The sequence below is a fragment of the Marmota flaviventris genome, chromosome 6 (genome assembly GCF_047511675.1).
Source record: "Marmota flaviventris isolate mMarFla1 chromosome 6, mMarFla1.hap1, whole genome shotgun sequence".
Classification (NCBI taxonomy): Eukaryota; Metazoa; Chordata; class Mammalia; order Rodentia; family Sciuridae; genus Marmota; species Marmota flaviventris.
This window is the reverse complement of record NC_092503.1, coordinates 150871776-150898932: the sequence shown is the minus strand read 5'-3', so window position 1 is coordinate 150898932 and position 27157 is coordinate 150871776. Positions and strand designations below refer to the sequence as shown.

Here is a 27157-nt window from a genome sequence, read left to right as displayed (position 1 = left end):
AGCCACGGCTGCAGCCCCAGACCTCCTGGTCAATGAGAGGATAGAAGAGAATCGGACATGCCACCCAGGACCTGGGGGCCAAGTGGGGCCACAGCGAGGACCCCCCACCTGCATGACTGTGGGGGCTGCCTCCCCTGCAACCCGTACAATGCACTTCCCTCATTTAACTCCAGGGCTGGAGCCTCACATTGACTGTCCCCAACAGGAATTATCTTCTTTCAAGGACAGTGTTTCTTCAGAATCTGATTGTGATGTTTACTCAGGACAGTGACTGATTTTTTTGAATGGATGACAGAAAGAGGAAAGACATTATTAAGGCCTGAGAAAGTTTGTTGCAGAAAATTTGTGAATTGTAAAAACAGTACAAATAAGAAAAAAATATTTCCAATCCTTCCCCATTAATGAGAAAACCACCACTCCTCCTTCCCAGGTCAGTGATGAAAATGACAAAAATAGCTCTGAGTAAACTTTTAGAATATTGGGGGCAAACAGGTGCAATTGCCGTAACTTTTGGAGTAAGGAGCAGTCTGGGACTCGGGTACGAAGGAACTTGCTTCCGGTGTGGCAGTAACCAACCCATGCATGATCTACCTGGTGGCAAGCTGAGGGATGCTTGTGAGACTGATAGAGTTTTTATATTTGGGCTGGGCACAGTGGCGCACACCTCTAGTCCCAGCAACTCAGGAGGCTGAGGCAGGAGGATCATGAGTTCAAGGCCAGCCTCAGCAACTTAGTGAGGCCCTAAGCAATGTAGTGAGACCTTGTCTCAAAGTAAAAAATAAAAAGGGCTGGGGATGAGGCTCAGTGGCTAAGAACTCTTGGGCTCAATCCCCAGTACAAGGTGTGGGATGTGGGGGTTTATATTTAGCTCTTGCCAACAAAGGTCAGCTCCCATTCCTACCTTGGACAGTGGCCATGTTATGACATGACTGGAGGGTTATTTTTATTGTGACAGTCCTGGCAGTCTGCGTTCATGGGAGAATGCTACCTGTTTCAGGAGCGTGTAGCCAGGAGTTCCTAATTAGGAGAGGAATGGCCACCTCCGCTGTCCCCACTAGGCAGCTGGCCCAGGCTCCTTACTCTCCCAACGGCAAGTGACTGCTGCAAGCCAAACCCTCTGCTCTGACCTCACTAGGGTCACTTCAGGCCAGTGTCCTCTGGCCATGTAGACAGTAGAGCATGAGAGGGAAATAGAGCCTTCACTGTCCGTAGGAAGGAAATCTGCCCTGGGTTTTATAAAACGCTTTTTTTTTTTAACTCTTTCCACTCAAATGCTTATTTTTTCCTGCATCCTTAAAAAAAATAAATGTCAACCTTAGCGGATGCGGTTTAGATGAACTGAGTTTATAAAAGGCTGATCTTTATAAGAGGAAACCCAGCTGCAGAGCCAGTTTGCACCGTTACTTTGATTCTGTGCAGGACAGAAGCAGGGCTGAGGGCTTTGCAGGCCCTCACCAGAACCGAGGTGCCAGGTGCCCCCAAGGCTCCCTCACAGGGCTGGCCAGCCGAAGTCGCCCTCGGAAGAAAAGGTTTCCCGATGCTTGGTGTTGAGTTAAAACAGGGCTGCGGGAGGTTTGCCCAGGGGCTTCTGCGCTGGGGTCTGGGTTTCACCCACCCCTAGAACACGTGGGCCAATGTCACTCCTCTGGAGCTGTGCGGGGCATTTCACCTCCATGCCAGGAACTCAGTGCACTGAAAAGTCCAAATCACTGGTTTGGTCATTGTGATTTCTGGTCCTTTCTGACTCCCATTCACGAAATCATTTTCTTTATTCAAAAAATCCTGGAGGGCTGGGGTTGTGGCTCCGAGGTCGAGCTCTTGCCTAGCACATGTGGGGCACTGGGTTGGATCCTCAGCACCACATAAAAATAAATAAATAAAAACAAAGGTGTTGTGTCCATCTACAACTAAAAGATACATTTAAAAAACACTGGAGACGTTAGGTCGCGTGTGTTTTACCTGGTCTAAGCCTTTTATTTCTTTTATTCTGCTTAAATGATATTTTTTGGTGGGGGGAGCTTTGAATGAACATCAGTTATGTAATGTGCTTCTTTGATTGACAAGTGAAAATACTGAGAACTAGAGTGGGGAGAGGAAGGAAGTGCTACGTGATCAAGAAGCCCTGCAATAATGTTTTCATTTGAAGTGTTTATTGTTGTTTTATGATGGTAAAACTGGACAGTCTGTGTGAGGCTACATTGGTTTATTTTATTTTCCTAAATTTAATCTGAACTGAGAAATGACAGATTTGGTATAAAATCTGGTGTGTGTGTGTGTGTGTGTCTAGATTTGAATAAAAATTCCAAAGAGTGATTAAAGCCCCACTGTAGGTGTGATACAGACGGGTAGGAGGACCTCACCCTGGGTCTGTGGACCTTTACCTCCTTTCTGTTGACCCGTGTAAATGTAGGGCTCTTGCACCTGGTAGACGGACTTGTTTATATGACTCTGAGTGAGATTTGTGAACTAGTTTGTGTCGCTTCCTGGGGACCCAGAGTTTCACAGCCTCTCTCCCTGTTCACAGTTTGGCTGTTGTGTTCCCTGTGTTGTATTTGAAAGCACAAATGACACCACAGACAGGATTTCTTTCAGGGCAGGGGAGGATTCCAGGGATTGAACTCAGGGGCCATGGACCACTGAGCCACATCCCCAGCCCTATTTTGCATTTTATTTAGAGACAGGATCTCACTGAGTTGCTTAGCACCTCACTTTTGCTGAGGCTGGCTTTGAACTCATTATTCTGCTGCCTCAACCTCCTGAGCCGCTGGGATTGCAGACATACGCCACCGTACCCAGCAGCAGATGGGTTTTTAACTTGAAGCTGAATTTTGGGCAAGCCATTAGTGAGGTTTTACCATTCACGCAATTATTGATCACTTTGATTATCATTTTCTTAAAAATCTGCTGCGTAGAAGCATAGTTATTCAAGTTCATAAGAAAACCACAGGTGTTTTCTGTTGCTTTTTAAATTTTTACCCCCATTTCCCTCAACCAGGGCAGGGATGTCATTTATTGTTCATGACATCAAATTAAAAGAGCATGAAATAGAACAAAATGTCAAAGTCAATACAGGTTTGGAAAACCTGATTGAATTATTCAGAAGAGTAAGGGACTGGGGCTGTCGCTCCTGACAGAGCGCTCGCCTAGCATGCATGAGGCACTGGGTTCCATCCTCAACACCACATAAAAATCAATAAATAAGATAAAGGCATTCTGTCCATCTACAACTACAAAAAATTAAAAAAAAAAATAAAGAAAGAAAAAGACGACGATGACTATCTTAGAGATCCTTATTTTTGAGACCAATCCCAGGCGGTATCTGCTCTGAGTCAAAGCCAGAACTCTTCATCTTTTTCACATAAAATATAATCTTGGTTTCCTCTTCAGAGCTGTGGCCTAATTATTATATATAGTTCCATTCCCTCTTTCAGCTTTCTACAGTTCCTTTAAAGCCGTTCTCCCGTGGCCAGTCCTCTTGGATTTTAAGTTATTGTGAATGACATTAGTCTGCTGCAGGGAAAATAGCCGTAAGGAAAGGAGGTCTTAGCTCTCTACTTGCTGGCTGTTGAGAACTGAGCTGCTGTCCTCCACCACGACCTTCCCCCATGATGTTCTGCCTCACCCTGGGTCCAGAGCTGTGGAGTCGGCCAAATGGGGACTGAACCTCAGGAACTATCCCAAAGGTGTCCAAAAGAGGGTCTCTGCTGCTGCCTCAGTTTGTAAGAAAGAGAACTGACATTTCCTCCTAGGTAGGACCATAACTTCTCAAAAAACGAGCTCGTCTTCCATAAGAAGGGATACTCTTCCTTTTTTTTAAAACAACTTTATTGAGAAGCTCCATAAGCAATCCCCCTCCTGACAAGATGAAGCAGGGGAGAGGCTGCTGGCAGACAGTGACCGCAGGGCCCGGGATGCGTGAGAAGGCCAGCCCACCTCGCCTTGATGGTTCATGGATTCGGATGGTACGTGCCAGCAAGGAGACTCAAGTCCAGCCATCATTTCCTACTCAACGTGTGCACAGATGTTGTGGCTCACACGATCTCTCTCAATATAAAAGTCACTATGACCACAAATAACATGATTAACAGACACGACCCTATAAATTGTTATCCTATAAGTTGTTGTGTTTTCAATGTTTAGATTCCATAGAGGAAAATAACTATAATAATATCATACGTTTCATCAATGTTTGCTTTGTAGGACTCCAAAGATAATTTGAAGGAATACTGATGGTGTTTTAAGTGGCAGGATTTAAACTTCAAAATGTCAGGATTAAAGAGTTCCTGTTCAAATACTCACACCTTCTACGAATAAAACTCGTTCACATTTGTGAGAAATTAATTTGGCCATTAAAAACAGTAAAAAATTGCACAAAAACATATGATAATTTAAAATAAAAATGAGATTTTATTGTAGAATCAAATAAAATGGCTTTCTGTGGTCACATGGGCATTTTTTCCTGTCTTTTGGTGTATTTTATGTCTCAGTGACGTTTGCAGAGCCTAGCCACCTTTTACCCACTCCCTCTTGAATAGGGCTTTCAGAATTATTGGTAATAAGAACCAATACTTGGTAGTTAATAACAGCCAGGACTTAATGTGGAGCATATTACCTAATCATTTAATCCTCACAGGGTCCTGGAAATCCACTTTCTAAACAAGGAAACTGAGGCTCAATGTGATTTGCCCCCTCAGCCAGCCAGAAAGTGGGGTCTCCTGCCCACAGGCCAGGCACGCCGACCCCATCTGGGGTCAGTTGTTCCTTCCAGATGCCTTTCCTGCTGGCCTGTTCTGTGGGTCTAGCCTACTCGGGAGGTCTGATAAAGGACGCAGTTGGAATCTCCTCTTCTTTTGCTATTGAGGAGAGATTGCTAACCAGTCAGTCCTTCGCAGACTCTGAGAACTCACATTGAGCTTGCTCTGGCTTAGGTTTTTTTGCCCCTGAGGCTGGGTAGCTCCTACATACATGCCCTCTAATCATGTCCCTCCTGAGGAAGAGGAAACCGAGGCCCAAAGGTTCAATGACACGTCCAAGATCACAAAGCTGACAATTTTTATAGACTAACAATATTTGGGATTTTCTTACTATGAATTGATGGTGGTTTTCCTGGGATTGGCAAAGGTTTTGGAAATGTATTCCCAAACTGCAGAAATAATTTGGCCTAAATGAAGTAAAATCTCCTGAGATGCGGTGGGTGCGTGGTCCAGTTTTCTTCTTTCCATTCCCACAGATTCCCTCCTTTCCAGCCCTCATTCTGTGATAGTCCTGGCTGTGAGCTTTGGGGCCTGCAGAGCTGTTCTAGGATTATGTAGTCATGTTCTGCCGTGGCGGGGTCCTTGGGACACAGCCAGAGTGTTCAGGTGACAGTTCCCCTGCCTCAGATTGACAGGCCAGGAAGTGTGTGTTTGTTCCGTGCAGGAATGTTGGAAAGAAAAAGCAAGTTTCTAAGAATATTCATAGACAGGATAGAGAAGCTAATGCAGATATTCCTATTTTTTAAAAAAATCTAAAAAAAATTATATGAACTATGTGGCTATTTTTAAAAACTGGCTTTTATTAGATCCCAACATTGCTAAGAGACTGGTTTATTCAGCCAGGAGTGTTTTAGTCTGGCTGACTCCTGGTGTGTAATTGCATTTGTTATGTGAACCATTCTGCCATCCTGCTCACCCGCGTGCAAGGCCTTTGGGCATGCAGTAGAGTGTGCAGTGTTTAGGTGACTTTCAAAGTAAAAGCTTGGTGCCAAATATGAATTTTAAATTTAAGTCATTATGTTAACCCCACTTTGGGGGCAGAGATGTGTGTGCGTGTGTGTGTGTGTGTGTGTGTGTGTGTGGCAGGTGTCAGTGGTTTTCCAACTCTGGGATACGTCAGCATCGCCCCGAGGGCTTGTCCAACGCACTGCCACGCCCCACCCCTGAGTTTCTTGTTCCTCAGGCCTGCGGTGGGCATTGCTGTTCCGACATGTTTCCAGCTACAGGCTGATGCTGGTGGTCTGGGGACCCCAGTCTGAGAACCATGGTGGAGAAAAGCCTAGAAAGAAATCCAGAGGGTGATTCCCCGGCTTAACAGTCGTCGTCTCATCCCGGGCAGTGGGGTTACTGGGGCTCTTCATTTTTCCTTTATACTTTTCTGCATTGATTTTTTTTTCCCCCCAGTGATGAAGTAGTCGTAGTATTCTCAGAAAAAGCAGCATTTAAAAGGTTTTTGAGGCTCAGGTATTCAGGGCGTCAGGAGCACATGGTTCTTATTGTCCACTCGCGTCACACTGTCCTTGTAGGAACCAGGCCCCAGCAGTGTACTTGTGTCCCTGATTCCTACTTCACAAGAGGTGGCATCTAGAGGGGCCTGTTTGTCACATCGAGCACAGGCACACGGGAAGCATGAGCAGCCCCCATAGCCTCCCTTCCCTGATACCAGTCCACTTCTCTCCAGCCCCAGGATGGCCGTCTCAGGAGTACAGATGGGAGGAGGAAGGTCTCGGAATCTGGAAGGAGAGTAAAGAGTTCGTCTGAGGTAGCAAAATAAGTCAAGGCCACAAGGACGATCCTCCAACCCACTGCAAAACCCTGGTGCTAGAAGTGGCTCTGGAGCAGGAGGGAGGCTCGCTGTGATCTAGGAGTCACGTGTGTGTGCCTTCACGGCTACGGGAGTCACATGTGTCACACCACAAGTGATAGGCGTCTCCAGAGTGCCGGGCTCCCCCGTGTGATGTCTTAGAAGGCCCTCTCTCTGTTGCAGTTAGCTTACATGTTGACTGGGTCAGAAAACACCAGAATGAGTGTCCAGAGAACTGATGTTTAGGTCTAATTCTACAAATTCTAAGCAAGTGCCTTGATCCCTTGGATCAGGCCTCGTGCGTGAGTGGAAGCGTCAGCTTTGTGGGTGCCGTGGGGCACAGGGAGTGGAAGCTGGAGGAGGTGGTCAGAAGCACCTCATGCCCCCTGAACTCCAAGGCTGGCTGTGACCCAAGCCGGGGGGTGGTGGGGCTGCCCCTTTTTCCCCAGCCTCCTGTCTGTTGTGGTGACTCACTGAAGCCCATCTCCCGTCCCCGGGGAGGCGTGGCAGAGCGGGGTGGACCCAGGTTCCGCCCTGCCCAGCCGCTTGGCAGTGAGCCAGCCGTGGTTGGCTGAGGTCACTCAGCTGCGGCCGGTGTTGGTCCTGGTAACGCTGAAGTCCTTTCCTATTGGCGTCTCCAGGAAGCCCTAGCCATTACTGTCTCTGGAAATCCGTGAGTCTGTTACAGTGAAGAATGACCTCTCACCTGAGGAATCTGTTTGTCACTTCTTCGTTCAGGGCCGTATTAGGAAGCATCAGGCCTCGGTGGCCGCCCTCCCGGGTCTCAGGTAGTTGGTGGCTCTGCTGAGCTGCTCTTCCATCTCCCTCTAAGGGAGCACTCCATCGTGGTTTGACGTGCGTGGACAAAAGTCCCAAATTCACAGTGGCTTTCTCCAGGGGAGGCCAACATTCGGGCCCCTGGTAATTCATTCTATCCTTCAGAGAGCCAAGGGGTGGCACACTGGCGGACGGCATCTCTTTAAGTGCCGCAGGGAGCCTGGGCCCATTTTTAATTCCCTTTCTGTGATGAAGGTCCACTGAGTCTCATGTCATGGCTGCCGTGTGCCCTAGGGACTGCTGGCCAGGGCGGCCGAGGGCTCCACCTGTGGCGCTTTGTCCCTGCTGGAGCAGGAGGCCAGAGGGGAAGCCCCAGGTGTCCGGGAGTCAGTTTTTAGCCTCATATTTTATTCCAACTTTGGCCAGTCAGGGACAGATTAGCAAAGTCCCCCGAAAGCTTCCTGTGCCCTTGCCCTGGTGGAGCCGCCGTGTCCCGAGGACACAGTCTTTCCCCCCGAGTTACGCTGGTGACCTGGGCTTGCTCTGCAACACTCTCAGGACCCAGTTGTTTGTAATCTTCTGTTTAGCTTTCACGTTATTTACAGCGTCTGCGATGTGACGTTGAAGTCCCTGTCAGCATTTCCCTTGTGTATCAGTCTGAGTTCACATTTGGGTGACCGGCAGGGCTCCTGTCATTCTGAAGTTGAAGCTTAGGGCTCCACGGGACCTCTCCTGTGTTTTTCGATCATCCTTTTAAGCATGATGGATTTTTGGATGGTTATGACACTGAGCACACGTGACCTGGCTCAGAGCCAGAAAACACAGTGTCTTACTTTGTGCTGTTCTGACGTCAGGATTTCTTGCACAGTGCAGTACAGAGATGCAGGCAGAGGGTATTTATGGTGAGGCCTGTCACGACTTTGTCATCTACACGTAGCATTCGAGATAGCGCAGAACAAGAGGGACTTTCAGTTCCTTTTTCCCTCCATCACTGGAGTGGAGCTGACTCTTGCTCCTGTGGCCTTTGGTGGCAGCCCCTGGCAGCTGGCAAACCGGTGTTCCCAGGCTCTGCAGCTGTGCGGACCCACCGCCACCACCCCAGGCCTCCCTGTGATCTGCTCTGACTGGTGTGGAAAGATCTCCTTACACTTCATCTGAGACAGCATCAGAGTGTTTTGAACATTTTGGAAAACGAGAAGCTCCAAATATTTGCTCACACAAAATGCTTCAGCAGTGGAGCATATACCTCCAGGACAGGGGTTCTTTTCAGTTCCATCCAAGGAGACTGAGCCAAGTCTGAGGGAGGTGAGTGGCTCGCACACTTGGGTTCATTTCCCCTTGCTGAACCAAACCCACAGGTAGAAGCACACACTTCTGCAGGAGATCCCGACTCTCATTGCAAGTTGAGCATCCCTTGTCTGAAACGCTTGAGATCAGAAGCGTTTCTGGTTTTCAAGTTTTTGGATCTTGGAATATTTGCATACGTGATGAGCTATCTTGGGAATGGGACCCAGGTCGAAACACAGAATAAATTTATATTTCATATAGAGATGGCCCTTATGTCCCGAAGCTTATTCTACACATTATGTTCGATTTGTGCGTGAAGCAAGGTTTCATGATATAGATTTCACACCTGTAACATCGGGTTAGCACTCAAAAAGCTTCAGATTCTGAGCACTTTGGACTTGAGGTTAGCTCTGGCAGCCTGCACTTCTGCCCACTGCACCCGACAGGGTGACTCTGCTGCCTCTCTCACGTCATGTGAGGGTTGCAGGGGCCCGGGGGTCGTCGGGCCTGCCAGCCGATTCTCGGGGTGTCTTGGGCTGGCTGTGGGGACCCAGGATGTGGGAGCCCCCTTCCTGGCCTGCAGGTGCCAGCTGCTTGTCGGGCCAGGAGCCTCTGCTTGGCCAGCCTCCTGTGTCCTCCTGGGCCAGCCTCCTGTGTCCTCCTGGGCCAGCCTCCTGTGTCCTCCTGGGCCAGCCTCCTGTGTCCTCCCCATCCTGATGGCTCCAGGAGCCGTCTCGCTCTCACTCCGCCTCGGTGACAGTAACCAGGGAAGCAGGGAATTTGCTCTTCCCTGACCAGAATTTTTATTGTGGTAAAATATATACAACAAAATTTATCATTTAAACTTATTTTTTAAGTGTACAATTCGGTGGTATTCAGTACCTAATGGACAGTGTGGAAACATGGCCACTGTCCATTTTAAGCACTTCTTTTGTCATTTCAAACAGAAAGCTCTGTACTCACTCCATAACAACCCCACCACTCCCCCCCTGGTGCAGGGTAGCCTCTGGTCTCCTGTGGATTTGTCTCCATGGATTTGATTCCTCGTAGTCTTCATGTAAGTGGCATCTTACATATTTGCTCTTTTGTGTCTGATTTATTTCACTTTTTTTAAAAGGACTTCTTATTGCTTTATTGTTAGATACTGCTAATAAATTCTTGTTAGAAGTTTTTTAGATGTTACATCAAGTTAATCATCTTGGTCTTCTGATACACACACACACACCTTTTTTCAAGTAAAGAAATGTTTATTTATTGAATAGCTGCCACCAAATATTATTCAATATATCATCTCGCAGCATATCACTTTCAAGTTAAAATGCCAGAAACAAACCTCATTGTTTACAGTTCTTTTAAGGAATTATCTAACGACACATTGAGGTGCAAATTCTTTTTGCTTACAATTCTTCAAAGAATGATAGTACCAAAAGTGATGCAAAATCTTCAGTGTGAGATTATGATGAAGCTACATTTTGCAAAAATTTTAAGGTGTGAGATGGCAAACCCCCATCCAGCATCCTGAATTGGGTCCCTTCGGGAGGGACTGATAATTAACACAGTCAAACTTTGAAACGGAGAGACGGAGGCAGTTTAATTCTGCCACTGAGACGTACGTATCTTAAGGTATTTGACTTTCAGGCCACAGTCTTGAAGGTCTGAAGTATCGCAGCGGGTGATGAATTGCCTTGATGTCGTTAACATACATTTTCAGAGTATTGCTGAAAGTTTTGGAATACACTAGAGTCTTCCCTTTGGTGTTCAGGGGCCCTGCGGATCGGCATTGCTGGTTCTTGACAACATTATTCACTGTATCAAGAAGGTCTCTTAAACTGCACTCTTTGTATCCTTGCTCGTCTGCAGAAACCGCTCTGGCATGGGTCTCGGCTGGGATCTTACTGAGAATCTGCTTAAGTTCTGGGTCTTCTCACTTAGGTCTTGGAATTCTGGCTCGGTTGTTCAGTTATATACTCTTCTCCATCATCAGCTGCCATCTGAGGAAGGTTCTCCACAGAGCCAAATTGTATACCTTTTTCCTCTGAAATTTTCATAATGTCTTGTGTGAGACCCAGGCTTTCTTTTTTCAGCCTTAGTGAACATGGCTCTCAGTGTCTGAGCTTCAGACAAATTTACTCTTTCTAGCTCATTGATCATAGCGTAGGTAACTGCACAGAGGGGCATAAAAACTGGAAGTGATCTCATTCGTCGTCTCTTCCATTATCGACCTCATTCAACCCACTTACTCTGTTTTTGAGATTCATTCATTTTGTAGCATGTATCAGAATTTCCTTCCTTTTCGTGGCTGAATAACATTCCACTGTGTGCATATACCCCTATTTCGTTTATCATTCGTCCATTGATGGACTCTTGGGTTATGTCCACCTTTGGGCTATTGTCAGTAATGCTTCTATGAGCATGAGTATACAAATATTTGTTCAAGTCCCTGCTATCAGTTCTTTGGAGTGTATTCCTGAAAGTGGGATCACTGAATTCTGATTACATCTTAAGGTACTTTTAGATACTGACCGTAATTTTTAAAATCATATTAATATACCCTAATTAAGCATTCTCCATGTAATTAAACTCTAAGTCATTTTTTCATCAAAGTTTCAGTCTCCTCCCCCCCCTCCTCACTGTCCTGTCCCTCCTCCCCCTTCTCTGGGGGGGATCCACCCCGGGCCTTGCTCTTGATAGGCCAGCACTGTACCACTGAGCTACACCCTGGCCCCTGAGTCTCCTCCTTAGCTCTCTTCTTTTTCAGTGAGTTTGTAACTGGGGACACCTCCCAGCCAAGCAGCAGCTAGCGAAGCTGTTCTGAATACCAGGAAAACCTTCTAAGTGGGTCCTAAGAAATGCACCAGGAAATAAATTTTGGAACTTCACAAAAACTGGGATTTTTTTTTTTTTTTCCAGCAGTCTTGTGTTTTAACAAAAGATGAACATTTTCTTTTCAGAATTGATAGTGACTTAGACATGACGACCGCTTTCATTACGTATTGGATTCTGACATCTCCATCGTAGATGAGCCCTTTACACAAGGATGACACAAAGAAGCCTGCTCTGGGCTGGGGCAGAGCCGCTCCTCCTAGGGGTTAGGGACAGGATAAGAATAAACGGCATCTTTAGTACATGTAGCCATTTGTGCTATTAAACAGCTTCTCTTTCTGATTCACCTCCCTCCAGCCAAGTATCCTCCTCATTAGTAACTAATTTCCAGGTGTCACAGTTTAGTGTCTCCTTGCTCCTGACAGATCCTCCCAACAGGGGACACTGTTGGCCTTTGTCACTGTTCTGACCATCCATTCTCTGTGAATGACTGCTGCCAATCAAACACATTCCTTAGTTAAGTGTTCCTTAATTGAGAACTGCACGCGTGCACACACAATTACTGTTGGTTACCTGCTCCCGCCCACGGGACTTTGTGTGTTCTGCTAGCCGAGCGTCCAGGGAATCCTGTGCTTTCTCTTGTGAAAGACACAGTGATGTCGTCTTCTCACTGACGGCTGAGAAGCCACGGTACTCACTTCCTTTACCTGGCGGACCAGCCTGCCCACAGGAGACGGAGAACGTGTTTGCCAGGACCTTCAGTCTTGCGGACTCCTGGGTCCCTGGCTGCAGCTCGCTCGCTTCACGAGGGAGTCTTAAGGGCATCTCAGTGTCCACCACCAGTGTCCTCTTGTCCTCCAGCAAACCAGCCCCACCCGCAGCGTCCCTAAGGTGGGGCTCTTCTCCTCTGGCCCCATGGGAGCCTCGGATTTCCCCCCGGGTGCCTCTTTCACCTGCCCGCCCCCCATCAGCTCATCCTCAGGCCGCTTGGGCCCTGCCCTGGCTCTGTCACCTGCCACCCTCCACCGTGGAGGTTCTTCCCCAGGTACCGAGGGATGGACCTGAAGCATTTGTTGATTTTTTTTTTTTTTTTTTTTATTCTCATCTGGAGGGTATTCAAGGAGGAGTGAACTTAATTTGAATCAGATGTGGAGCTTGTATATAAAGGTGATAAGTGGCCTTAGCATCTCCATTAATCTTGTCTTAGAGATTCTACCACGTAGGGGAACCAGCTAACCTATGTTTTGTAGGAATTTGTTGCGGTCACCTTTGAACCCAGCTGAGCTTTTGTTTCATGTCCAGTTACAACCAGCAAGAAGAGGCGGGGAAGTGCCTGGGATGTAGTACTAATTGTGCTGAGTGGGTTCCTAGGTACGGAGGGGGCTTTGCTTCCTAGCATCCTTCTTTTGAGTCTTCCCCAGTCCTGCCTGGCCCCATCCACTTCACAGCTCAGGTGCTGCCCTTGCCAGGACCCTGGTTCCATTGTGTTTGTAAAGAAGAGCTGGGCTTAAAAGGGCTGTGGAATCCACCCTCAGTGCAGGCTTCATTTAGGAGGGGCTGCCCTTGGTAGAGATCTTATTTATTGTCTATAGATATTTTATTTTACTGCTAAGACCTATTACTAAACTAAAAAAAAAAAAAAAAATCTGTGGAATATACTTGCAAAAATAGTTTTATCAATTAATCCACTTCAACTTTTAAGTTAGAGAAGGGACATAAAGCACAGCAATGCAGTGACCTTTAGTTAACAGCATATCATATCACACAGGCCTGTAGCAGCTCTACCTATCTCAAGTTCAAGACTAGAAGCTGTTCAGGAATTCCCCAAGTTGTAAGGAACTCTACCTAGGATGGTTAACTGTTGTCAGGAAAACATTCCAGATCAAGAATCCACCTTGCTGGTACCTGTGTATGTGACTTTTCTAAGCATGTTAGTAAATCCCATCTCAAAATGTGTCATTATCACCTCCAGCCATGATATTTTACAGTTTCAACATACATGTATTTAGTAACCCTGAGATCACGAAAAGTGTTAAGTTATTTTAAAATTCTAGAATTGTACCCTGAAAGATTTTCCAGCACCTCTGTGTATCGGATCCTGATAGGTATGCTGAGCAGGGTTGAGACACAGACCTGACCCGAGAGGCCAGAATGTGTGAACTCTGGTTGTTATCCTCCTGGGGTCCTAGGCTGGACAGTCTTGGGGGAAAAGTTTTTGAGAGTTGAGTCTTGAGATAAGAAGTCCTTCCCACTCTGCCCCAGCAGACACTGGTCACCAGGCCAGAGGGAGCTGGGAAGGTGCAGAGAGCCTTCCTGCAGAGGCCAGCTTGTGGTGTGGCTGCTGCACTTATCACTTGTGTAGGTGGTTCATATGAAAATCTGTGTTTCTTAGTGCAGTAATTGTGAGGAGGGTCACCCCCGGTCACCAACGCCTGTCTTTCCACACACAGGAAAAGACCTAGACTGCCAACCACAAAGAGAGAGAGAGATTCATGCCTGGCAAGTTCAGGGCTTGGGAACAGGGATGTGATGGAATTTCCTGTTTTAATTAAGAAGACTTATTGAATTCCAGGGGCCAACTTGACCTTACCTGGGTGGATGAGTCCCTTCTCGTTGAAGTTTCCCGGCTCATCCACTTTTATTTTTTAATTCTGTTTTTCTTTAAGCTTTGGGGAGAGGCTGTTTGCTTTTTAAAATTCCAAAATGCATCCTACATAAAAGTGTGTAAAACATGTGCGGATGAAGAACAGCAGTGGACATGAGGGGCCGGCAGCCTGCGCCCGGCTGAAGCAGCTGACCCCGCACTTGGGCAGAGGGGCGGACCCCCAGAGCCGCCCCCAGTGCCTCCCTGACTTCAGTGCGCATGTTCCTCCGTTTTTATGAACCGCTTTCACATTCAGCCGTGCACCCCAGGCAGTTTATTTTTAGCTTTGCCCTTTTTGGCAGAAGCTTGCATAAATGGCATCGCGCTGGCCGTGCCATCCAGGGACTTGCTGCTGCCTTCTGCGTCGGCTGTCGGGGTCCCTCGGAGTTGGGGTGTGGAACCGCAGCGCACCTTCCTGGCCTGCTGAGAAGCGTCCAGGTGTCCGCACCATCACGGTTTTATTGCCTTGCCCTGGGTTTGCTTTTCCATTAGCTTTTGGAGAACAGCTTGGAGCCCAGATTCTGCAGGTCAGCTGCCATTTAGGGTCTCAATGTCGTCGACTCCTGTGGCCGAAGCCCTCACGTCGGGCTGGACTTTCCTGGTGGTGCGCGTTCCCTGGTGGAAATACTGGACCTGCCCGTCTCTGGAGACCTTCCAGAGGATGCACGGGTCAGGATTTCCCGGGAGAGGGCGAGCTCGTGACCCGCAGTCCCAGGTGTGGAGATGAAGCCCTGTTCTCTGCAGAATTGCAGGGATGAGCCGTCCACGTGATCCTTCCTTCTGGGTTTAATCCCCCCCCCACACCCACCCTGAGTGCTAGTGAGATGGGGGCCAGCCTGGAACCCCAGATGAGGTGGCTGGAGGCAGGCTGGTCTGAGATCACAGGAAGACGCCCGGAGCCTCCTTCTTCCTGCTCAGGCTTTCCCAGGGCCTCGCCCTCTTCCCACCCACCTTGTTTCTGCCCAGTTATTGGCAGATGTTCTGTTCCATTGTGTCCTCAGGAGGGAGTCGGCAGAGGGCACGCCCCTTGTCTCATTTAAAAATACTCTTATGGAAATGACTACAGAACTAATAAAAAAAAAAAAAAAAAAGTCAGCTGTTTGCATTTATTTTCAAATTTAGAAAACTCTTCTGGAAAGGTTGCACTGAAAGTCACTTGCATCATTGTTAAGGTCATTGTCCTCTGACATTTTAAAAAGTGGGTCTTTGAGTATGTTTTTCCTCCTCTATAAAGTTAAGACCCAAGGTGTATTTTCCTGTGTTAGCTGGTTATTATTGAAATTTGTTCAGCTTGTGTGCCCTTGAACTGGATGTTCATGTTTACCAGATGGGGAAAATAAATAAAATGAGTTTATTTCATGCAGGACTGCTCAGAGCCTGTGCACACCATCTCAGATAACCCTCTGAGATCACTCTGGAAAAGGCACCATTTGACTAGTTCCCACAACCCCAGTGGTCCCCTCTACCTTGGCTTCAAGAGTGCAGTGGAACTTCTCTAGCACCTTAAGATGTGCCCACTTATCTTGATGGACCCTGTGAACCTTAGGGGCAGACTTATTTTTGGTTCACTTTTGATTTAGAAAGTTTATGCTAAATAGCATCTTTCTTTCCTTCCTTTCTTCCTTCTTTCTCGCTCTCTCACTCTCTACCTCCCTCCCTCCCCAGTATTTTTCTTTTAAATGAGAGTGTGGTGAAGAAGGAGGACGTTAGTCACTCCTGCACGTTCTCTCCTATCATAGAGACTGAGCCTGAAGTGGAATCTACATATAATTACATCTTTTTCAGCTAAATACTAAAACATCAACCAGAGAAACTCATTCTTGAGGAGTTGAAAATTGTCAGGCATCTTTATCTAAAATGATTCCTATTCCAACAAAAAAAATTTTTTTCCTCTCCCTACCAGGTATACCAGCCCCATCCCCCGCCCCCAGAGTATTCTAAGTTAATTTTCTAGATAACTGAAGTTTGGACTTTCAGACCTTGGTCCTTAACCATTCAAGCTGAGGCTGCTGGAGCTCAGGTTGGGACTGCTTGCCTCTGCTGTCACACAGCGTGGGACTGGGGAGGCACCTCTGCTGCTGCCCCCTCCCGGCCCGGCCTGGCCGGTCGGCTGCCCTGTGGGCTGTATGTGCAGGAACACTAGACAATGGGGGAGGTCAAGTTGGGGCACAGAGCAGTGATCAGGGCACTAGGAATGGGGGACCTGGCCAACCCAGGGCTGTGGGACATCTTTAGGTGCTCAGAGGCTTTCTGACTTCTGGGTACAGGAGGGTTAAGGTCTTTGGGAAAGGGAGCCATTACTATTCTCAGTGGTTTGTGAAACCTATATGTGCCCTTTGGAAGTTTGGAAATTGGAAACTGAATGTGAGCCATGGACATAACTTTCAAAGTCCTCTCGCATCCTTGTTTCAGCACACCGAGATCCTTTCCTGAGAGGGCGGCCAGGGCTGGCGGCTGCTGGAGAAGATGATGGTGCTGTGCCCTTAGGGAGGCCCTGCCTTTCCGGCTGTGTGTGTCGGTGTTCTCACTGATCAAGCATTTTGGGAAAGCACAGTGCTGCACATAGGTTTGGTTGGTGTTCAAACAAACCCTAAGGAGCAGCGAACTCAGGGAACTGGCCGTGTTGCCTCAGACATTACTGGTGACCTGGTGATGTGAGCCAAGGACTCCATCCCTCCACGGAGCAGGCATCTATTAGGAAGCTCCAGTGTCTGCTGGTGTTTTCAGCACTGGGAACGGAACAGGGCACAAGCGGACAAGGCTCCTCTTCCAGAGACCTTGTGACTATCAGGTCCAGCGGAGAAGATCTGGAGTTAGGCAAATAAAGAAACGGAAGTCGGGCGCATGGCATATGCCTGTAAACCCAGCGGCTCAGGAGGCCGAGGCAGGAGGATTGTGAGTTCAAAGCCAGCCTCAGCCACAGCAAGGTTCTAAGCAACTCAGTGAGACCCTGTCTCTAAATAAAATACAAAATAGGGCTGGGGATGTGGGGAGTGCCCCTGAGTTCAATCACCAGTACCCCACCCCCTAAAAAAAGAAAGAAAAACGGGAGGGCTTAAAATCCTGAAAGGTGCTGCGAAGAAAATAAAGCAGGGTAACATGAGACTGAGTGACAGGGAGGGAGAGCTCATGGGAAGGTTGTCCCCTGGGTGAGTTGGGGGAAGGGGGTCCAGGCAGAGAGAGCCTGTGCATAGGCCCTTGCTGCAAATGCTTTCTTCTGGGGGCCGCCTCTGCTGTAGGAGTACAGACCCAGAACAGGATCATGCAGTCACTGAGGCCCAGAATTAAGAATTGGCTTACCCCCTTCGCTACCTGCTGCTTTAAGAGCTGTCCAGTGACCCAGTGAACAAGATGGTAAATGTGTCCTTCTTAAAAGACTCTCGGATTGGCAGTAAAACAAAGCAAACAGTTTTCAGTAGTGGTAAAATAAATGGACCTGTTATTTATATAAAAATAGGCTGCCCTTCAAGTATGGCTTGTGATAAGTAGCCATGTGGACTGCCTACATCCTTTGGCATGCAGTTCCAAGATTCTTTTTATGCATGTGTTTATTTATCCAGCAAACATTTATCCTCTGCTGCACACCAAGCCCTGAGCCAGACCCAGCAGGAGAGAACCCAGAGCCGGTGTGATCCAGCCTCTGCCTGCAGGGCACTCGTAACCAGAGAGTTGTGGGGCCCTAACCAGGCCAGATGCTTCCCGCGTGGCAAGGGGTAGAGGGCAGAGAGAAGCAGGCCCAGGCATTGCCCTGACGAGGCTTGCTGTACAGTGGGCAAAGAGACTTAGCGCCAGGGTGCCATGGCAAAGGCTGCCAGCAGGGGTCATGAGTCATGGGAAGAGGCCCCTGGGGAGGAGCCACTCTGCAGGGCAGGAAGGGCCAGGGGGCTGTGTTGGGGGCTCTGGAAGAGAGCAGCGTGTGGGAGGGCTGCAAGGTAGGAGAGAGGCTTACGTGGGTGGGAGCAGGTGGCAGGAGGAATAGCATTTGCCATGTCCTGCTGACACAGTCAGGAATTTGGTTGCTATTCCAAGTGTAATAAGGTGGTTGCAGGGTTTTAAACCTGGGAATGGGAGGAAGCATTTCCAAGAGCTCACTGGTTGCAAAGTGGGCTCTGGAGCTAAGGGAACAGCTCAGAAGACCCCAGGCCAGGTTGCCGTCCTGGCTTTGGGATGAGCACTGATGGATCAGGCCGGGCCGGAGGAGCCAGGTGTAATGGACAGAATATACTCAGCAGCCTTAGTTCTGTTCTCCTCAGAGATGCACGAGTACGCGGGGAAGGTGTCCTGGTGCCACGGGGACCGCACAGGCTCTGTTGGGCTCGGGGACAGTATCGTAGATCCCACCGTCGGCCCCCTGAGGTCATGGGTTCAGTGTCCACCCGTGGAAACTTTTTTCTTTTCCTTTTTTTTTCCCTGCCAAGTCAATCTTTCTTATTTTTATTTATTATTTTTTAAAATCCTTTTTTTCCCATTGGAGGTTGATCTGGCCCATTCTAGTACTGGCCCTTTTAGCCACACTTCAGACTTGCCTCGTGGAGTTAGCTCTGCAAGGTGGTGGGCACCCTAGGGAGATCATACACCCGTGAGGGTTCAAAACGAGGTAGCCCCTCTGTTCCTAATCCATTCTTTTTTCCCCTGGCAGCACGGGTGGGTGTAATTTTGAATGGATCTGTAGGTCCCTCTGTGACCAAAAGACCTGACGAGAATAATTTTAGAGGAGGAAAGGCTGCTTTGGGGCTCTTGGTTTCAGAGGTCTCAGTCTATAGATGGCTCCCTTGCTCTGGGCCCAAATGAGGCAGAACGTGATGGTGGAAGGGTCTGGTGGAGGAAAGCAGCTGAGGACAGGGCCACCAGGAAGGGGAGAGAGAGAAGCTCATTCACTAGGGACAACATATAAACTCCAAAGGGTCACCCCCAGTGACCCACCTCCTCCAGCCACCCCCACCTGCCTTCAGTCACCACCCAGTTAATCCATTCGAGTGGCTTGATGCACTCTTGGGTTAAGGCTCTCGTAGCACATTGTTTCACCTCTAAGCTTTCTTGCATTGTCTCACTCCTGAGCCTTGGAGGGACACCTCACATCTAAACCACAACACCCTCCTTCACTGCTGCTCAGTAGGTTAGATTTAAACGGTTGCTATTTTGCTTTCTTACACTTCCTAACCTAAAGAGCAGTATTTCCACGAGTGCTCATCACTAGCGTGACCTGGGTCACAGACATGGCCTTGGTAGGCTCCTTCACAGGGAATGGGGAAGACATGCCATCACTCCTCCTGAGAGACACAGTTTCCTGCCTTGGTGATTGACTTACCATGACCTTGAAACTAGGTGGTTCTGCACAGTTGGCATCTGTACTGCACAGAGTAAGCGGGCTGCTGAGTCAGGGGTCTTGGGCCCTGCAGCAGCAGGTGCTTCTGTGCAGATGGAGAGGAGGTTTTCTGGGCAGAGTTTGTAGGTAAAGTAGGTGGCTGACACCTACTCTCTATTACTCTCACGTCTGTAAATGCTTTCCCTGTGTCAGCTCACGTAACCCTCCCGCCAGCTCCATGCCATGTCCAAGGTCACGCTGTGTCATGCAGGGAGTGAGGAGCATGGAAGTGGGCAGTCTGGCCTCTGTGTTCCTGCATGTGACCTCCGTGTTGGACTGGCTATCACGAAAGGCCACTTGTGGGTGTCAACAGGGACCTAAGGTTGTTCAGCAGCCATCAGTGCTTTCAAGAAACTGTCTCAAGAGGTTCTGCCTAATGCAGAAAAGTCTAATGTATCATCATTGTACAATTCTACACCATGGTTATGCAGCAGCATGTTTTATGGTTAGACATAAGATCTCACATAAATCGCAAATTAATCTAGGAAATAAAACTGAAACTGCATAGTTAGAACCAGGTAGCCAAAGGCACATTAACTGGAGTCAGGTCTCCAGCAGTGGCCGAGGCTGGGGTGGGTACACTGTGTCCTGAGGGTGACCTACAGAGGTGCTGCATTCTAGATTTTTAAATCTAAACTTGGAACTCCCTGCTATAGCACTGAGAAAGATTCACACAGGATACTTTTTGGAAGATGGGACAAGAAGACCACACCAGAGCCGCGTTCCTCTGTTGATTTTGTCTTGGTCACCTGGTGTGAGCTCGTGGCTCCATGGATGGGTAACTGCAGGCATGGCCTTCAGGAGCAGGCGTGAGAAGCGGCCTGGAGCAAGCTTCACGCAGCCTTCCCTGCCTGTGCCCCTGAGCTCCCGCTGGGGTCGGCTGGATTGTTAGTCAGGAGGAAGGATCCAGGGTTGCTGGGCAGTGTTTGGGGAAAAGGCAGAAAAGCAGTTATGATGGACAGTGATCACGTAAAAGGACATCGTGTGAATTGTGACACTCCATTTGCTTTGTGGAGCCTTTTTGATTTTGGAAATAGAAGCCGCAGAAACATGATTACGTGACACCAATGGTCTATTCATGAGTATTTATTTCTAAGTTTATATTTTATTGCAATTTTTTTGTTAGCCAGTTAATTACAATGAAATGCAATTTTATTCTGGAGTATTTTCCCTCAGCTTACAGGCAGCAATAGTAAAAACTTTCAGGAGAGAAAATGTCACTTCTTTGACAAGGATCACTACAAGTAATGTAGTTTTAAAAAGCGAATACAAATTATTTAATTTTTTTTTTTTAAGCATTCGGTAACAGGTATTTGATATTTGACTTCTGACCTGAACATTTTATAGACTAGAAATGTCCTTGAACTCAGTGCTTCTGGAAAAATCAGTAGTAGATAGTTTTTATTTTTGTTTTCCCTTTTATTCCAGCCAGTCAGGGACTGACACTTTAGTAGATGCTGGGGAACGAAAGCATGTGACATTGTACCCATAAAAGAAAGTAAGAGAGTGGCCAGTGCCTTGGAAGAGGTCTCTGGCCTAGAAACAGCTGTGGCCTGGCACCAGCGCTCAGACTGCTTCGAGGAGGGCGGGGCCAGGTGGTGTGGCGGATTTGTCTAGGTTGAGAGCGGGTTTCCTCACCCCTCTTTCTGCCTAGTTTTGTGCCCATCAGTCCCAACCCTGTGGCCCCACTTTCAGCTTCAGGAGGTGGCAGTGACTGGCTTATTAGCCACGACTCCCAGGATCCTGACTCAGTCCTTCCTGCCCCTGCACACCCCTGCCTCCTTCCCTGCCCAACACACCCCCTTCTTCTCCCAGGCTCAGCTCGGCTGACCTTCTTGCTCTTCATTTGAAATAAAAACATGAGTGGCAGAGACTGACATGCAGGCAGTTCTCTGACCTCACCTGCCTCACAATGTCAACGTTGCTTCTAAATCTTGCTCTCCTCCAACTGGGAGAGCAGGGATGGAGCTTTTAAAAAATGCGGCAGTTTTTCTGTTTTGCATTTTTCAGAACAGCATGCAGTTTTATGTTGCTAAATTGCTGTGAGCGCAAGGCCTGTTCAAGTGCCCATCCAGGATTATTTTAATAAGAAAGTCAACTTACTGAGAAGGAAAGACCTCAATTATTGAGTGCCTCCTCTCCATAAGAATAAGGACACGGTAATTCTCCAGATCTGTGGTTTGGAAAACTTGTAGGATGTTCCAGAGTTTGTCCTGGGACTATCTACCTCTGGCTCCTGCTCCTGCCTGCCCTTGGTGTTCTGAGTTCAGAGTAACTTTTTGGTAAAAGGGACTGGTCTTGGGTGATTCGGTAAGAGGGTGAGAGAAGCCTCAGGAAGCCTGCAGTCATGCAGAAGTTAGGCAGAAAGGGGAATTATAGGAATTAGAGGTTCAGCAAGTCCTCCTTTGTGCGCTCATATTTGCAATCAGTGTCTGTTGGGGTTTCTCCATTAGGGTCGGAGCCTGGATGAGGAGGAGGGCTTGAGAAACAAGTAACCCCTCCTCAGGGCTTCCAGACCATTGCTGTGAAGGTGTTTATTTTCACGTGACCCTCTCTCCCAGCCATCAGTTGTCTTACTGTAAGATATTTAAAAATCCTTCATGAATTCAGAGATGGAAAAAAGAAACTGGAATGTATATAAGGTGAAAGTCAAAAAGGCCGTGCCTCAGGTAAAGATATGGAGGGTCATTTGGCTTACTGGGTGGATTTTGCTGAGTGTCTGCTGAATGCTAGAGAGGGCTCAGGGAAGAGCAGAAGAGGAGCAGGTACTCCAAGTGCACCTGTCCTGTCTGTGTCCTGGCCTGCTTGCCCAGCGGGTTGGGTCACTGGTGCCCTTGCCAGAATTCTTCCCAGACTGAAGGTAGAACCCAGTTTATTACCTGAATATTCTCCTGTCACTTCATCAAATGATGAAACCTCAATTACAAAGGAACTTTTTGTATCTTAGACTTTAGGTTCAAGCTGACATTTAATTTTCTTTTTCTATTAGCCAACACCTTTACCAGAAGCATATTTACAGTTACTTGTCACAGTGGAGAGAATCCTGAGAGCAGGGAATGTTGATGACTTACTGATTGGTTGGTTCCTTTCACAAGAGTTATTGTATGAAAATTGTGTAAGGCATTTGACACACACCATTAGAGCTATGGTCAGTTCCAAGTAGAGGGTCACTACTGTGGGTTTCACTGTTTAGCCAGTGGAGATGGTATGTTTTGTATCATTGAAACTTGAGTCTAGCGAGGCTCACTGGTGCATACCTGTAATCCCAGCTACTCAGGAGGCTGAAGTGGGAGGATTGCAAGTTTGAGGCTAGCCTCAGCAACTTAGTGAGACCTTGTCTGAAATTAAAAAGCCGAGAGATCCAGCTCAGAGGCAGAGTGCATTTGTATTCAATCGCTAGTCCTGCAGGGTCAGGGGAGAGGGAGAAAGAAAAATTCTGCAAGTGCAGAAAGGAAATATAACGATTTTTTAAATTGGAATTTTATTTTATTATGTTTACAAGCTATTATACCTCCAAAACATTTTTTTTGAATCATCAGAGTTTTCAAATAATGAACTTGATTTATAAAACTTGATCTGAATAGAACACTCCTGGTGAGAATTGTAACATGCTGTTAATCATTTTATCTCAGAATTTTATTGTTTCTATTGCAAAATTGACACATCTTGATGGTGGAAATGTTTTTGGCAGAGACTTGAAATCTCATTGCATTCATGAAAGCCTTTTTGGTTGTTTTCCATTGAAATCAATGAGAAGTGTTTCCCAAAATATGCTCCAAGATGTTCCTCTCAAAGAAGTCTGTGGTCAAATATATTGGGAAATGCTGCTGTTGAAATGCTGCATTTACTCAGTGACATCAGAGACATACATCAGCATGGAAAGCTGTGCCGTCAAATAACCCGTATTGGGCTTAGTGCATTTCCCAATTTAATGACATCAGAACTTTTTAGTTGACCTTTGTTAAAATCCCATAGAACTTCAACTTTGTATGAAATGCGGGTCGAGAGGAATATTGTTTTTAAATAAATAAACCATGAGAGGTTGTCTGTGCTTTCTGAAGATTTTTTTGGTTCTGCATCCTAAGCACATGATTGACCTCTGAGCAGCACCCATGGTCCCTCTGAAGTCCTATCTGCTAAGTGAAGGCAGTCTTGCCCCAAAATTGTGGGGCCCTGGTGGTGATCTAAGTAAATTCCACATCTGGATTACGTTTAATTCTCTAAGGCAAAATATTATTTCTGAGTTCTTGTGCTGAGAGGGTGAGATGGAGTGGGGGATGGGGTGATGAAAGCAGTGTAGCATGGCCTCGTTTTTCAAGGGGTTTAAATTTTAAAGATACAGAAGACTTGACTACAAGGCTCCCCAGCTGTGTGTGCCAGCAGGCGCTAAGCTATTTTGTGGGACATAGGAACCTTGGAGCGTTAGAGGCAGTGAGGGCCAAGTGCTGAGGAATTGACAGAGTTGAGACTTGAACTGGTCTTGAAGAGGTGTCTGAGGGGTCAGGCAGAGCTGGGGGGACAGAAGAGGGTCAGGGGCATACAAGTTGCATGAGCTGTGTGGTAAATACACCTGGTGCAGAGAGATCAACCCGCCTGTCCTGGGAGTGGGGAGGAGCTTCAGTGTCTTGCACAAGTAGTGCCACAGTCAGGGTAGAGCCACATCTGTTCGTTTTCTCTCCAAATCCCGAGACCTGCAAACAAGATTACTTGGCTGGCTTTGAAAATATCAAGTTGTTTTCAGTTTATTTCTTTGGCATACACAGAAAAATCTACTTCCCCTTCCAGAGGTTTGTGCAATTAAAAACAAGGGCTTTTTGGAGAATGAATGAGAGCAGACAGCCAAGAAGGCTCGGGAGTTACACTTTTTCAAGCAAGTGGCAGTAAAATGTTTGCTAAGGAGTCAGCAACCACACCTGTGCCTTGGGGTCATTCATTCAGGTCTATTTGAAAGAATGTTCTTCTTAGTTCACTAGATAGTTGGTTAGCGGAAACACTGCCTCCTTCCGCAACAGAGCCACACAGGTTTCTCAACAATAGGGATGTGGCTTTGACTGATGTCATCAGAAAAGGGCCACAACATTAAATCTACACCCAGGCAGGGGCACTCCACAGCAGGAGCACAGGCTGAGAGGGTCCAAGTTCTGAGGGAGGCGTTGGTAGCCTCATTTTCGTTTGAACACCTTAGAGTGTGCTTCCACAAACTAGGCAGCTGTGGTGTTCCTGGGCAGCATTATCTTATGGGGCCAGCATTGTCTGTGTGTCTGTCATGGACTTAACTGCCACACTGGTACATGACTATATTTAATATCGATGGTATGGAATCACATAGGTGTTTACATGAATCATCTGCATCTCTTCCTTTTCCATATTGTTAAGAGGTGAACGTGGGCACATTAACGTTTTTAAGAGTTTACTTATGCAGATAATGCTTCATGAATTGTGCGGCTCCACAGAGGAAGTGGCTTGGGGCTTTACCAAAGAAACACGAGGGGAAAGCATTTGCAGGGTGAACTTGAGGCTGAGCAGAGGAATTACTTGCTTGATTCAAGTTGGAGGAGTTGCCTTATTTGAACTGTCCTGGTTGGAACGTTCCTGGTTAAATAACTAATGCTCAGCCTCTTTCGATTGTCTGGACTTGGTTCATTTTCTAAATGTAGAAGCCCCAGAGCACTGGCACCATCTCCTCCTAGTGGCCTCCTGTTCTTTTTATAGTTTACCTGCATACACGTGAAACCTTGAAACCTTTCATTTTTACATTATAATATCACATGAGTTTCTATCAAAGAAGAGCAAACTGTATTTGATTATGCTATCAGTACTACTCACACTGGGAAATTTTTTTTTCCACAACTACCAAAGATTGACGTTCAACCTCCAGGGATTTGGGTAGTGGACTATGGTTCTGCCTTAGAACCATAGTCCACTTCTGCTCATCACCTGATTGACATCTTAAGAAAGGTGGGCCAGTTAACAAAGCACAGTTGTGATGCCCTCCGCGGCTCTCTCTTCTTTAATGGGACTCCTTGTTCTAAACGAAATGATGACTGCGTGTGGGGAGAGCAGATGAGCCTCGCGGTTTCCATTTTCCCTGCTACCCAGCCCCCACTCGTTGGTTATAAGCAGTCCTTAAAACACAAAAGACCATCGCAGAATTGTGGTGTTATTACCATATGTTGTGCTTTCGGCGTGAAAGGAGTACCCTTTTAAACTACTTAGAAGGCTGAAATAGGATTAGGTTTTCTAAGAAGAATGAAAAAAGCCTATTAGAATGTCGGGGAAGAAAGGGTAATTTTTTTATTGGCAGCTAACAAGATCAATGTGCCGATACTGGCTGCCAACCAGCCCTGCTTCCTGGCTGCTGGTGGCAAGTACTGTGTGGCTCTAGTGTGAAGGACACACACAGGAACTCTGGAGAGCTCCCGGGGATCTAGTTAGCCTGTCCCACCTCCGGTTTATCAGGAAACCTTAAAAGGAAACTAGACAATCAGCCCTCCACACCTGTGGGTTCTGCATTCTCAGATTCAACCACCAACAGATCAAAAATATTCAAGGAAAAAAGTGTGCCTTTTTTTTTTTTAATCTTGTCATCATTTGCTAAATAATACAGCATAACAGCTATTTACATAGCATTTAGATTATATTAGGAAAGCTAGAGATGATTTTAATTATACAGGATGCACATAGGTTATATGCAGATATTACACCAGTATGTGTACAGTAGTTGAGCAGCTGTGGATTTTGTATCAACCCCTTATAGATACCTAGGAACGACTGTGTCTTACTGACATGGTGCATGCCGTTTCAGGTGATTGCTTTGTTGTAACCCAAGTGACATTTCCTTCCTTTGTTAGATAAAGCAAGCAAACTGAGAAAAGTCCTAGTCAAAAATACAGTGCCTAAGCTGGGGTGTAGCTTGGTGGTAGAGCATTTGACTCACAAGCACAAGGTCCTGGGTTCAATCCCCATCCCGGGGACAAAGTGTGTAGTGCGTGAGGTGTTCATTATCCTACCTGCTCTGAGACACTGCCTGCCAGAGCAGTGTTCCACTTAAGGAAATTTTCTTGGCAAAACCTCAGACTTTGTATACAGAATGAAAATTCCTGACCTTTTTAGAATTAAAAACACTCATGCATTTTTTACTCCAACATCTATAAATATTTATCTCGTCTTAAGGGATAGACACACAAATATGTTGAGACTTGCCGGATACCAGTTATTCTAGACCAAAAAAACCTGAAGACAAAAATTGCGTTCCCATTGTGCTTGTCCAAGATAATGATGTAAGGCCCAACGGCTTGTTTCCTCTTGGCTAACTCGTGGAATTCCAAGAAAATGGCTTTTCAGCTCTGCCACAATAGGAATTTTGTGATTTTTTCTCTGCATTTAGAGCTGGAGGATGTCCACCTGACTGTGAGGTCAGAGGGCATTTCCCCTGCTGCTGAGCTCTGCGAGAATTGTCCAGCCCAAGGATGGGGAAAGGTGCCATGCCTTTCTATCTCATGCCTTCTGCCTGGGAAATCTATTGTGTCCCTGTGACACTGTCCCTCTGAGGGTGGAGTAAAGCCCTGGGAAATAGTCATTTCAGTTTATGAACGGTGATGATCACAGTTGACCAAGAATGACATCCGGAGGGCCAAGAACGGGCGTAGGAACCCCCACCTTAGAAATCTAAAACCAGTTCCTTGGTTTCGCACACAGGAAAA

General features: G+C 47.1%; 1 protein-coding gene across 1 annotated transcript in view; it reads left to right on the top strand.

Annotated features, from left to right (window-relative positions):
• The window catches only part of Kif13a (kinesin family member 13A), a 180770-nt gene that overhangs the window by 39836 nt on the left and 113777 nt on the right, over positions 1-27157 (top strand).